The following is a 14,778-nucleotide window of genomic DNA, read 5'->3' as shown; positions in this document are numbered from 1 at the left end:
TATGATTGGTGACTATCATATTAAATAACAGATTAGAATGCCTAATGTATGTGATTATACTTTATTTAAAAAAATTTTTTAGGGTTCATTTTTGAGAGAGAGACAGAGAGAGCACCAGTGGGGAAAGGGTAAAGAGAGAGGGAGACACAGAATCTGAAGCAGGCTCCAGTCTCTGAGCTGTCTGTCAGCACAGAGCCCGATGCGGGACTCAAACCCACAAACCACAAGATTATGAGTTGAGTTGAAGTCGGATGCTTAACCGACTGAACCACCCAGGAGCCTCCTCATGTGATAATTCTTTCTATATCAGGAAACAAATGTGGAAGAGATTTTGAGTTTTTTGACCAACAGATGCTTTTGCTTCTATATACCATCTTTATCTATTTTGTGTGGTACTGATTTGAACAGTTGGTTTGTTGCTATCAAGAAATTTTCTTAATGCTAACATATAGATTTACTGCCTATTTTATTGTGAACTAAGATGATTCAGAAGCTGAGCAGTAACTATGGATTTGGATAGAAAAAGCTGATGAGAGATAGAGTTGAATTCCTGCATGCATCTACACTCCTTCCTGCTTTCCTTGGAATCAATATAATCTTTTAGGATTTCGCTGTACTTTCCACGGTATTTTCTAGGTTGTATTAATCAATCTAATTAATTAATTAATCTCATTATACTTGAGGGCTATGCATTGGATGCCTAAGAGTATCCACCAATATTCCCTGAAGCAATGTTAAAAGTCATATACTTTCCAATGCTGGAAATTATTTGCCTTATCATGCCCTTGGATAGATTCTCTTCGTAGGGTTGGAATGAAAGCAAATAACTGATTTATTCAAGACCTTCAAATGAGGACAACTTATGCTTTAGTCTCATCTGCCATCAGTCTTTCTTCAGCCTGATACAGGACACTCCTTTGTTCCCTGCATATGCCATACCATATACCTTGTTCCCAAAGTTCTGACTTTACTGATGATGTTTCTTTCTGCTGCCCCTTCTCTCTTTGATAAAGGTACTCATCCCATATCTCAGTCCTGTTCTGAAACTACCTAACTCTTGCATTGAGAGAGAGCACAATGAGGTGTGTAAAAGTATGGGCTGTGGAGTTGACCACAAGGGTTAGAATCTCAGCTTCACCACTTACTGATGGGGATTTAGGCCTGTTTAATTTTTTTTAACCTACCTGTGCCTCAGCTTCCTCATCTGCAGAATGGGAAGGATCATGATTGTACCCAGTTGGCTTATAAAGATTGGTGAGACAGATATTCAGTAAATACTAGCTATAGTTTTTATTCCTTGTTCCCTTGTACTTTGTTCATACTTTTATGATGTTTATATTAAGGTTGTGTTAAGGTCCCTATTACATTTCTCTGTAATGGCTGTCCACGTTTCCATCTTCCACTTCCGGTATGAGCAGTTAGAAGTAAAGGACAATATCTTTTTCACTATTGTATCCGCAACACCTTTCCCAGGGACCAACAAAGGGGGATACTCAATATCTATTTTTAAACAAATGAATGAATATAGGAATGAATTTATTTATTTCACAAATGAGCACCATCAAATACTTAGCAAACCTGAGACCGATGAATGATAAGGTATATTTTAATATTCATTTTCTCCAGCCTATTCTCTTGTGCAATATTTAAGACATTAGTGGTGTATTAGTTTTATGTTGCTACCATAATAATTTTAATGAACTTCATGGCAATATGCAACATACATTTGGTACAGTTTCTGTAGGTCAGAAGCCCAAAATGAATCCTGTGAGGATGAAAGCAAGGGGCTGTGTTTGTTTCTAGAGGCTCTTGGGAAGGAACTACTTCCAAGCTTAGGTGGCTGGCAGAACGCAGTTCTTTGTGGAAGTTCCTCTTTCTTGTGGGGTGATAGCTGGGGATGACCCTCAGCTCCTACCGTCCTCTCTTCAGTCATCCTTTGTAGCTCCTATTATGACACATCTGAGTTCTCGTGTTTGGAATCTTTGATTTCCCATTGGCTGCATCTCTCTTCTATCATCTCTTCCTGACTGACTCTTCTACCTTCCACTTATGCTTTTAAGGCCTCATGTGACTACACTGGACAACTCAAAGTAATCCAGGATAATCTCCCAATGTTAAAGTCAGCAGACTAGTAATCTAAGTGACATCTGCAATGTAAGTCCCTTCAGAGACACACCTAGATTAGAAGAATTAAGGAACAGGAATCCTACAGGGGCATCTGTGGAGTTGTGCCTGTCACAATGGTCGGGTAATAGCTATGTTTAGGCTCTTAGAAAAATCCACCATTTTTGTACTTACCTTGCATTTAAATGGGGGCAGGGATTATGTCTGTTTTATTCACTACTTTATGTTCAGCACAGTGCCTATCTTATAATAAATATCCTGTATGTATTTGGTAAACACACTGAACTCCCTAGACCTAGATCTTTTTTAGAAAGATGATTTTGTTCTAGACTACTGAAATGATCAAACCAGCTTTTTACTTTTATTTATTTTTTAAAAATTATTATGTTTATTTTGGTTTTGACTTTGCTCTTTGGGCCCTTATGACTCTGGGTTTACCAGTTGACCCCTTATCTTCTTTTAAGTTTTTGTGCCCTTTAACATATTCTCCTAAAAAACATCCTGGACCTATATTTGAAACTTTGGGTCTATTATTACAGTAAAAGGCAAAAGATTTATGTGATCTGAAGAGAAACCAGAGTATGGGGTCTATTATTATAAAGGTATCATGAGGGACTAGATTGTCAGTGATGAGAGTGGTGAGGGCAACAGTGAGGTGATCTTCTGGGTTTCAACCAGGGGCGATGTTGTTCCCACCCCCACCCTGCTGACATTTGGCAATGTTTGGAGATGGCTTTTGGTTGTCACAATTAGGGGAGAGGTTCCTATTGGCATCTGGTTGTTAGAGGCCAGGCATGATGCTCGGGATAGCCCTGCCAAACAATTATGTAGGCCAAAAAAAAAAAAAAAAAGTATGTCTTATTCATTCAGAATAATGTATGTCTATGTCTTATTCATTCTATCGTGTATGTTTCTCAAGTGTGGCTCTTCTGGGAGGTTCTTGAGTAGTATCCATGTTCCTTCCACTTTGTAGTTCTAACTTCAACAAGTAGCCATCAGGTCACTGAGAAAGGAATAGGAAAGAATAAAAGAGAGAGCCTTGAAGATTTCTACGGGTCCTTCCAGGAAGGGGTGTACATTGCTTCTGCCATGTTTCATTGATCAGAACTCAGTCATTTGAACCCACCTAACTAACTATTTAGAGCTGGGAGTTGCATTCCAGCCCTGTGCCTGGGTAAGCACTAGTGGCCCCTGCCAGAAAAAATAACCACCACAACAGCAGCAACAACAACATTAATACCAATGACATGTAGCATTTATTTGAGCTCTTGCATTGCCAGGCATGAATAGTGTAATTTGTCTAAAGGTGTAACTGAGGCTCAGAAAACTTGAACACTTCGTCCAATTCATGGCAGAGTTCCGTGGGCAGTCGAGAAGTGTTGCATTTCCCCACTCCTGGGTACTCTCTCTGTGGCAGGAATGGAAGATTGCCCTTAGTGGGGCTTAATTTTTATGAAATAGAAACTCTACCTCTAAGCACCATAAATGCAGAATGTTTGAGGTTTCTAAAACTGCTTAAGCAATCTTTCCTGAAGAGCTGCTGAAATCCTTTTCAGGGAATATCAATATACAGATTGCATTCCAAGTTTTTGTCTAGATCACCAAAGAATAGACAGGAAGAGATGAATATCGTGGGTGAAGCCTATCGTAGTGCTTTTAAATCATCCTGTTGCACTTAGGCATTGCAGCATGTGATTATATATATTTCATATAAGCCTTCAGTAGTCCAGAGGGACTGCTGGCCGAGGTAATGAGCACTGCTAGGAATCTTGACAGCAAACTCTAAATGGTTTCAATGCCTCAGAGTTTCAAGAAAGTGGGCCTTTCTTTAAGTGAATGGCTTTTCTGTCCTATTTGGGTAATTTATTCTTATTCATCTTATATTAGTGGCAGGCCTTGTGTCACATGTAATAGTTATAATAAGGCATTCACCAAAGCTTCCTTTTAGGGGTGGAAAGCACTTTGGGTATTATTGTCATGGAACAAGATAGAAGAGAGAACAGAAGCCCTCGCTTCATAAAGGCCACACTGGTAGAGAAAGCAATATCAGTGGGTGAGAGGTGTGAGCAGGTTCAGAGTCTTGCTTTGGAATGACAATGCAACGCTTTCCTGGAATGTTCTAATCAACTTTTCAGGGTCTGAAAGCTGGTCATAGATGTGATGGCTCAGAATGCTGCACCTTCATTATCGGCTTCTGCTTTGACCACATCACAGCTCAAGATTCTCACCGAATTCTGTTTTGTGCCATTAAAATTGAACTTCTAATCCTATTGCTCTAAAGCTTTTATTATTTTTTTTTAAATGAAAATAATCCTTTTCTTCCATCCTATACCCTCCTCTGCTAAACACTGCCTTTTTCTTTCTATTTTCTTATAAGAATGTCTGCATTATCACACTGGTTTAGACCTTTGATTCAAGTATCCATTCAGAAATTATTTTCTGCATAACACCATGTGTTCAGCACCGTGTTGGGCCTTGGGCCAGGGTAGAGACTGAGACAAACACAGAGCCACCCAACTGCAAAGAAGCCATGCGCTAAGGTGAGAACTAGTACTCTTTGGCCACAAATAACAACACCATCTGTAACAATACTGTCTAACATCTATTAAACTCTTACAATTTCAACCCATTCAAATTTATATTCTATTTCTGATAATGATTGTTAGAACATTGAAGAAGAATGCCACTAACGTTAAATACATGCTCATTTTCAACAAGCACTGGGGCAAGGGCTTCCCATATATCAAGTCAGTTAATCCTCTTAAATCACTATTGATAAGGTTTTTATGGTTTTACAGATGAGGAGACTGAGGCTTCAGAGAATTAGAGGTTTATGTCAAATCACATAGCTGAGAAGTAGAAAATCTGGGACACAAACCCAGGGTTGTTGACTCCTTCACTTGTGCTCTAAACTCGGTTGTCCAGAACCCCAAGCATCTTTGGAAGAACACTGACTTTTCCTTGATGCCTAACTGAAATAGTAAAAGGTATATCCCACTCACTAAAACCAGCCTTAATAATTTTTGTTTTTATTAATTTATCATGAGTCTGTTTTTCATGCATGTTCTTTTTTAAAAAAATTTTTTAACATTTATTTATTATTGAGAAACAGAGAGGGACAGACCATAAACATGAGCATGGGAGGGGTATAGAGACAGGAAGACAGAATCTGAAGCAGGCTCTAGGCTCCGAGCTGTCAGCACAGTGCCCGATGCAGTGCTCAAACCCATGAGTGGTGAGATCATGACCTGAGCTGAAGTTGGACGCTCAACTGACTGAACCACCCAGGTGCCCCTGTTTTTCATATGTGATCTTGAACTGTTAAAAACCCTTCCTCCCAAGATGGTGTCAGCATCATGGTAAGTTACAACTAGCCATTCAATGTGTATATATGGGCGCTTACTCTATGCCAAAATCTGGGTGGAAGGAACAGACATCTTTGCCTTCAAGGCTTTTACGATTTAGAGGGGAATACAGTTATTAATCCAATTAATCCCAAGTGTCATGTGCATTATAAAGAAGGAAGAAGAGCTTGTTATGGGAAGTAGACCACACTGGTTTTGGAATGGGGCATGGTGATGGATATCCTCCTTGTAAAAAGGTGTACATTCTCAGAAGCCAAGTATGAGTTGCCATTAGATGAGTGAAGATGCTCATGGTGTCGCATGGTCTTACAGCCGTAGAGAGTAGAGTAGGATCTATGTACTGAAAGAAAATGGCAGGCAGAGCATGGGGAGGACAGTGTGGTAGGAGATAAAGGGGGTGATACAGGCAGAGGCAGATTATGAAAAATCTTGTAGATGGTGGTAAGTCTTTGGGTTTTTATCATAAAAGCAATGGTGAGCCATTGGAGATCTTTAGGTAAAGGAGGGATTTGAAATACGTGAATTTTTAAATGATTGACTTTGGCTGCACTTTGGGTGGAGAAGGGGTGAAACTAAGGAAAACCAGAAGCTGAGAGAGAAATTTGAAGTCTTTCCTGAGAGTTGTTGTAATTCCCATATCCTTGGATTTGGTGAATCAACCCTGGTTTCCCTGTATCTGTGCCTTTTGTAATTTTGAAGACATCAATTATATCACCACGTGTCCCACCTCTGACAACTCAGAAACACACTTTTCTATCCTGGATGCATTACTATTTTGGATGATGGCCTCAGGACCTTTCCATTGCAGTGTTTGCATGCCCACAGCCACATCCTCAGCCAAGTTAAATGTGGAGAACAGTCTCCCTTTCCTCTTCATCAAACACTTTAACTGACACATCCTCATGATTACAACTTAATTTCACTTGTCTAAGCAGAAGTGATGCAACTTCCCCCTAAAAAATTGAGACTCTTTAAGCATATACCCTCATATTAGGTAGCATGGATATTTATCTGATTCTTTGCTTTTCTTGCTTTCTTTTATTTCTTTTGGATTGGTTTCACCTTAATTCTAGCTCATTTATCTTGTCAGTCTTAGATGAAGGGTTCTTTAGGGTTGGAAAGAGGTAAACATATGATCTTCTAGGCTATGGGAGATCCACGGAGTGCCAGAATCCTAAGGGGGTACCATAAAGAAAAAGTAATGAATGTGGTTACTTTTGCCCCATCAGAAATGGAGGTTTATGTTAAAGGTGGTATATGAATTATGAATGCTTTCAGCTACTAGTAACAGAAAACTCAGGTAGTATTGGCTTAACCCATAAGGATATTTATTTGCCTATGGAGGCAAAAGTATAGGGGGCAAAAGTTTCCAGGGTTAGTTTGATAGCTCAGTCATCATGGTCATGGACACCTCATGGCTGCCACAGCTCCAAACACAAAGTTTCTACATGACAGTGTCCAAAACAGAAAAGAAGAGAGAGATGGAGGTGTGGGGGATGGCTTTTCCTTGTGCAACTCTGTTTTGTTTTTGTTTTTTTTTAATTAAACATCTGAATCTTTCATGGAAGTGCCGCTCATTGATTAGGACTAGGTCACATGCCTATTACTGAAGATCAATTAATAGCAAAAGGAAATAACATTGCCACGATTCATTTAGATCAGTCATTATCCATTATCTAAAGCTGGACGTATTGTTGTCCATCAAAATTTGGGTTCTGTTATGAAAGAAGGAGAACATGTATTGTCATGTTTGCATTAAGAAATTATAAAATTACTAAAATAGGGTCTATGGGGAAGACTATTGCAGGAATTTTCAGAGATAAGGAAATGGAAGCAAATGAGGTGACTAGCTCCCTCATTCGCTGGCACAAAAGCAATTGTGAATAATACCCTTAAGCCTCCCAGATGTCATGGAGTCCCTTAGCCTTTTTTACTCATCCCACGTATACCTCTGTGTGCCGGACATTAATGGTTTCCTTCCTGTGATCCATTTTCCTATCCTTTTTTTTTTTTAAGCTTACTTATTTATTTTGAGAGGGGGTAAGAGGCCGACAGAGGTAGTGAGAAAATCCCAGGGAGACTCCACACTGTCAGTGCAGAACCCAATGCAGGGCTCAAACTCACAAAACATGAGACCATTACCAGAGCCAAAATCAGATGCTTAACCAACTCAGCTCTCCAGGGGCCCTCCTATCTTTTATTTCTAACGTAAATCTGATTTCATTTGGACCTGTAATGTCCAGCTCAAATGCCTTGTTTCCCATACTCCCTTACAGTTAAGAGAGGCTATGTGATCCATTTCTGGCGAAAAGAGATGTTTGTGAAAGTCACTGGATAGAACTTTCTGGATAGCTTCTAAAAAGAGACGAACTCAGCTGGCATCTTCCCTTTGCTCTTACCTCCTTTTTGCCTAGAGTGAGGATGCCATGCCTGGAGGCACAGCATCGTCTAGGACAGTGAAAGAGAAAGCTCCCTGTCTAAGGACAGTGCAACCGAAAGATAGAAGGAGCCTGGGACATTAATGACACAGGAAGGCACCATCCCATTGCCAAATGGCTTACCTTCATACATCTTGCAACATGAAAAAAAAAGTGACAGAAAAGAATGCTCTGGGTTTACATCACTCTTGGGCTGTTATTCAGGTTGTGATTACTTGTATCTGAAGCAATCCTGGTTGATAACCCTACAGACCTGGGAGCATGGCATAAGAGAGTGAAAACTCATGTTAGTCAGGGTTATTAATTGCCAAGAAAAAATCTAAGAAGCTCTATATGACAAAGTTAGGGAAAGAGGGGAAGTGAAAAATATAACTGGACTGATGTGAGTATGAAATGTCCAGTGTTCCAACACTTCAAGCTTACTCATTCTATTAGTCAATTTTATTAGTGCCTCCATATGCTTTGTGGGAGGATGATACTCCAGTGGCTGGATGGTTTGGAAGAATCATAGGCAAGAAGTTTACATTCTGGTCCCACTGGTGAATCTGAGCATTTATACTTCCTTCAACCTGGGTGTTATTTTTTAAAAAGATTTGTTCATTGTATTTGCTTTTGTTTGGTGTTTATGGTTTTTCACACTAAGATAATTAGGCCCCACATTAAGTTTTGCATGAAAGATATCTATGCTGTGTTATTTAAGACATTGAAGAGATGATGTTTAACATATTTGGGGGCTGGAAATTGGATACTTGTTTGTATATGAGGCAGAAAATACATTGGAGGTGAACATTAATGCAAAATAAGGCTTGTCCTATTGTTGGTGTTTGCAATATAAAGAATGTAAACTTCCTGTCTTTCAGGAAGTTCAAGTTTACTAACTAGTGGATAAAGAGATGAAAGATGAAATGAAGCACAAGGTCAAAACTCTCATTAAATCAACCGACATTTTATCTTAGAGTCAGGATTGCCTTATTATATAGCAACTGTGCTCAAATACAGGGGTGACATTTGCTTTCTCCCCAAATTTATATTTGGGTCCTTTCAAGTGCTGCTTTGGGAAGTCACAATGGGCTGAAATGGCCTCACCTCCCTTCCAAAAAAGATGAAAGTCATCTGCTGAGATCAATAGAAAGAGAGTAAGGAAATTGAATACAGAATTAGTCATGATTCTAGAGGCTGTGACTTCACAATTTCAAGTATTGAATGTTCTAAACTGACCTTCTGAAAAATCACTTCAAAAAACAATACAAGAGATGGGTCTATCATAAATATCAAAATCTATGCCTCTAAGAGGATGAAGTTTTCTTTAAAACAGAAAGCTGCTTATATAAATGGGCACCTCTGCCATAAGAGACAACTTCCAGAGATGGCATTACATGTGATTGAAGGAGTGCCATGTCTTAAACTGAGAGTAGCTAATGTGTTCTGGAACATTCTCTTGGAGGAAAAAAATGGCAGATCTTATATGCTGAAGACACCTTTGCCAGAGTTTGAATTAAATGTATGTTTTTAAACATCCACTTAATGAAATAAAAAACATAAGTAGATGTTTGAACTTTTTCTTGCATATCCTTATGTGTTTATATATATAAGTCGACCATCCTCCCTTTTGAAAATTATAATCTTTTCACTGAGAAAGTGGAATATTGCTTTATATTCAAGATTGCCCTATATTTGGCATTACTAGCTGTTCTTTCCAATTTAGTCTCACTATATCCTTCGTTGATGTTTTACATTTTAATATATAAAAAGCTTTAAACACCTAAAGAGAGTTGCACAGTGAATGCCATATGCTAGCTCATGAAAAAGTTTTATATAGTCATAAAGAGTCATGCAGTTAGATGCCTACCTGATAAAGTTATTAATCTTTGCGTTTGAGTTTAAGACTGGTGTTAATTAGGGTTCTCCAGAGAAACAGAACCAATTGGATATATATGAATTTATTATAAGTAATGGGTGCATGTAATTATGGAGGCTGACAAGTCCTGTGATCAGAAGTTGGCAAGATGAAATCCTCAAGATGGTGGTCAATGATATAGTTACAGTCTGAATCCAAAGGCCTACAAGTCACTAGAAGCAATGTTATAGTTCCATCTAAAAGGGGGCAGACTCAAGACCTGGAAGAGCCAGTGCTTCAGTCTGAGTCTGAAGGCAAGGAAAAAACCTATGTCTGAGCTCAGTGCAGCCAGGCAGGAAGAACTCCCACTTATGTATGTGTGTGTATTTGGTTGGGTGAGGGGAGGGGGCTGGGAGTCAGACTTCTGTTTTATTAAGGCCTTCTGCTGATTGAATGAGGCCCACTCACATTGGGGAGAGCAATCTGCTTTACTTAGCCTCTCAATTTATTTATTTTTATTAAAAATTTTAATTCCAGGGGCATTTGGGTGGCTCAGTTGGTTGAGCGTCTTTCTGACTCTGGATGTCAGCTCAGGTCATGATCTTGTGGTTTGTGCAAATGCAGTTCCATTTTCATGATAAATGCTTTCCACTATTTTAATTTCAATCTACACGTGTCTTTAGGTGTAAAATGAGTCTCTTATAGGTAGCTTGGAGATGGGTCTTGCTTTTTTTTTAATCCATTTCATTACCCTATGTCTTTTGATCTGAGTGTTTAGTCCCTTTATGTTCAAAGTATTTATTGTTAAGTATGTACTAGTTGCCATTTTATTACTTGTTTTCTGGTTGTTTTTGTGGTTCNAGCTGGCAGTCAGCACAGAGCCCGACGCGGGGCTCGAACCCACCAACCGCGAGATCATGACCTAAGCAAAAGTCGGACGCTCAACCGACTAAGCCACCCAGGCGCCCCTGTGGTTCTTTGTTTTTTATCTTCCTTTCTTTACAGTTTGCTGACTCTTTTAAGTGATATTGCTGAATTTTTCTTTTTTATTTATATATTATTGTTCTTTGACTTGTGATTACCATTAGGTTTATATATAACATCATATGCATATAGCAGTCTATATTAAGTTGATGGTAGCTTAATTTTGAATCCATTGTAAAAGCACTAAGGTTTTATGCCTCTCCATTCCCCACATTTAAAGTATATAGTGTCATACTTTACATCCTTTTATTTTGTGAATCCCTTGGCTGATTTTTATACATATACCTAATTTTATTGCTTTTGTGCCTCTTACTTTTCTTACTCTTACTTATGATCTTTCCTTTTCAATGAGTCTCCTTTAACATTTCTTATTGGCCTGATTTACTGGTTATGAATTTCTTTAACTTTCCTTTGTCTGGGAAACTCTTTATCTCATCTTCTATTCTTAATGATAGGCTTGTTGGATACAGTATTCTTGGTTTCAGGTTTTTTTCTTTCAGCACTTTGAGTATATCATGCCACTTTATTCTGGCCTATAAAGTTTCTGCTGAAAAATCAGCTGATACCTTATGGGCTTTTGCTTATTTGTAACTATTTTCTTTTCTCTTGATGCCTTTAAAATTCTCTTTTTATCATTACTTTTTGCCTCTGCAATTTTTCTGTGTCTTGGTGTGGACTTCTTTACGTTGATCTTATTGAGGGCTTTCTGTGCCTCCTGAATCTGGATTTCTGGTTGGTTTTTTTTTTTTTTTTAAATTCAGTCAGTTTTCACCTATTATTTTTTTCAAATACATTTTTGTGCCCCTTTTTCTCTTTTCCTTCTGGGATCCTTGTAATGCAAATGCTATTACACTTGTTGGTGTTGATGCTTTCCCTTAAGCTATTTTCATTTCATTTTATAATGATGATGATTTCTTTCTCCTGTTCAGCTTGATTGCTTTCCATTACTATGTCCTCTGGGTTGCTGATCTGTTTTTCTGCTTCCTCTAGTCTACTATTTATCCTTCTAGTGTATTTTTCATAGCACTTATTGAGTTTTTCATCTCTAATTGGTTGTTTTTTATGTTTTCTCTTTTTGCAAAGGGTGCGCTGAGGTCCTCCATTCTTTTCTCAACTCTAGCGCATATCTTTATGATTATTACTTTAAATTCTCTATCAGGAATATTGCTCATCTCCATTTCATTTACCTCTCTTCCTGTAGTTTTGTCCTATTCTTTCATTTAGGACATATTCCTCTGTCTCCTCATGTTGTCTAACTTTCTCTCTGTTCCTGTGTGTTAGGAAAGTCAACTATGTCTCTTGCTCTTGAAAGAGCAGGGTGCCCCCACCCTTGTCTCAGGGATGTCTCCAATGTGTGTTGCATGTACCCTGCTGAGTGAGTGAATGAGCCACTTTTTCCTTCAATCCATTTGTCTGCAATGGCTCTTTGTTGTGGGTAGGGTTTGGTCCCTGTGTTGTTAGTGGGTAAGTCTGGGGCTGCTTTAGACTTGAGTTGAATCAAACCAGATGTTTACCAGAGATGCGGTAGCACCAATCTGTAGGGTGCTTTCCTTCTGTTTTTCCCTGAGAAGTTTATATTGGTGGGTGGGAAATGTTAGAGAAGAAATGTTAAAGGAGACCCACTGACTGGAAAGGAAAAATCATAAGTAGGTTTCAGACCTGATGTGTGCCTCTGGTCAACTACTGGATCACCATCAGACTGCTGTGTGTGGTTCTCTTCCCCTCTCCCTGGGGCAGAAGTCGCTTTGGAGTGTTGCTGGCCACTGTCAGGGTTGCTTGCACAATGCCAGGCTTTTGAAACTGCTTTGGATGTGCTCTGGCCAAGGGTGTATTAGAAGGAGCAGATCTACAGGAGAACACAGGGGCATGGTATGGGGTGCCAGTAAGGTCTGTATTGTTATGCTGCAGGAGAGGAACTGCAGCTGCCTGGGAAAAGTCCTACTCAGTCTGAGATGGAGAGGGTGGGTCTACAGGAGAATTCAGTGGTGGAGCATGCTCTTAACAAGCTGGTTGGAGAGTGTTCATGCTGTACTTACTCCAGCAGGTGTCCATATATCTAGGCAAGGGAAAAGGGGAAGAGATGCACCCACCAGCTCCTTTCTTCTTGGAGAAGTCTCCCAAAGATCTCTGCTTCTCCAGCATAGGCTCTGTGGTTAGTAAATAAGTCTCCTTCCTGTATACCCCAGGTGGTTTTCAAACTATTGCTTCCATGCTGTTTCTCAGTATGGCTATATTTTTTGCTGTCTCTTTAAGGATGGAGACTCAGTTTCATATTGAACTTACCTCTCTCACAGCTGTGCCCATTGATTTTTAATGTTCCAGGTATTAAGCTCCACCAGTTGTAAGTTCTCATGAAGTTAGACCCCTCTAGTTTTTTTTCTTTTTTTAATTTAATATAATTTATTGTCTAATTGGTTTCCATGCAACACCTAGTGCTCATCTCAACAAGTGCCCTCCTCAATGCCCATCACCCACTTTTCCTTCTCCCCCATCCCCATAAGCCCTCAGTTTGTTCTCAGTATTTAAGAGTCTCTTATGGTTTGCCTCCCTCCCTCTCTGTATTCCCCCCCTTCTCCTCCCCCATGGTTTCTGTTAAGTTTCTTAAGATCCACATATGAATGAAAGCATATGGTATCTGTCTTTCTCTGACTGACTTATTTCACTTAGTGTAATACCCTCCAGTTCCATCCATGTTGCTGCAAATAGGCCCCTCTAGTTTTTAAAGCCAAATGTTATAGGAATTTGTCTTCCCATTGTGGGTCCTGCATACCTGGTTTGCCTGTTGTGGGTGTCTTTTCCTCTCTTTTCTTCATGCCTGCAGCATCCCTCCCATGGTCAGTCCCATGGGTTCATTTGGCTCCTGACTGTGTCTCCACCCTTGTTACCTTCTTAGATGTGGCCTCTTCTCTACATTTTGCTGTGGAGAGTCTGCTCTGCCAGTCTTCAGGTCCTTTATTGGGTTATTTACACTGATGTGGATATTTTCTAGGTGTATCTCTAGGAGGACATGAGCCTAGAATCCTCCATTCCACCATCTTCTCTGGATCTCAGCCTACTTATTTAAATGTTAAACTCATGAAAAATGCCCTTACATACATACCCAGAATAATATTTGACCAATTATCTGGGCATGCATTGACCCAGTCAGGTTGTTATATAAAATTAACCCTCACAACATTTGCAGAAATGTTGGGTTATTCCTTTTATAAAAAGATTTATATCAAGGCTACTTCCAAGAAAGATATGTATAAAATATTATAAGTTTAACTTTATCATAGAAAGGTACAGGTCTACTTGTTTGGCTTTTATTTATTTATTTTTTATTTTTTTAATGTTTTATTTATTTCTAGGAGAGAGAGAGAGAGAGACAGCGTGAGCAGGGGAGGGTCAGAGAGAGAGGGAGTCACAGACTGAAACAGGCTCCAGGCTCCGAGCTGGCAGTCAGCACAGAGCCCGACGCGGGGCTCGAACCCACGAACCGCGAGATCATGACCTAAGCGAAAGTCGGACGCTTAACCGACTAAGCCACCCAGGCGCCTCGCCACCTTTTGATTTTTAACACAAAGACATTATAATGTAAAGATGAGTGGTCTTAAATAGAATGCAGTTGCATCCTGTGTACATTGAACTTATGCCATTTTAGCCATACAGAATTCACAATAAATAACAAGAGTAAGAAGTACCAATTCAAAGAATATAGACCATACTGCCAGAGATTCCCCTCAATGAATATATACGCTAAATGTGAGATAGGAGCTGGGAGTCAATCTTATTCTCCTGAATCTCCTGGTATAAGCATCTTAGTGCTAAGTATGACTCCATTACTTATTGACATATTCTATTACACATTAAAAAAGAAGTGTGTGTGTATGCATATATATACACACACATATATAGTATATGTATAGTACGTATATATATACACATTTTTTGAATGTGTTGCAATATATGTGTGTGTGTGCATATATATATACACACACATATATATATATGCACACACACACATATCCAAAAAATTCACACCAACTAA

General features: G+C 39.2%; 1 protein-coding gene across 5 annotated transcripts in view; it reads left to right on the top strand.

Moving 5' to 3' along the window:
* The window catches only part of FHIT (fragile histidine triad diadenosine triphosphatase), a 1,396,599-nt gene that overhangs the window by 341,491 nt on the left and 1,040,330 nt on the right, over window positions 1–14,778 (top strand). Inside the window, exons 1-2 of one of the 5 annotated variants that reach the window (XM_077760236.1) lie at window positions 2,010–2,154; window positions 4,502–4,664. The exons of 3 other annotated variants lie outside the window; for them this stretch is intronic. The gene's annotated coding sequence lies outside the window, so the exon portion shown is untranslated. Of the gene's footprint in view, window positions 1–2,009; window positions 2,155–4,501; window positions 4,665–14,778 lie in introns of those variants that run through there. One more of the 5 variants, XM_077760235.1, reaches the window with a different exon arrangement.

The sequence above is a fragment of the Crocuta crocuta genome, unplaced genomic scaffold (assembly GCF_008692635.1).
Source record: "Crocuta crocuta isolate KB4526 unplaced genomic scaffold, BGI_CrCroc_1.0 scaffold213, whole genome shotgun sequence".
In the NCBI taxonomy this organism is placed as follows: Eukaryota; Metazoa; Chordata; class Mammalia; order Carnivora; family Hyaenidae; genus Crocuta; species Crocuta crocuta.
The sequence above is the reverse complement of the archived record's forward strand: the minus strand, read 5'-3'. Positions and strand labels throughout refer to the sequence as shown.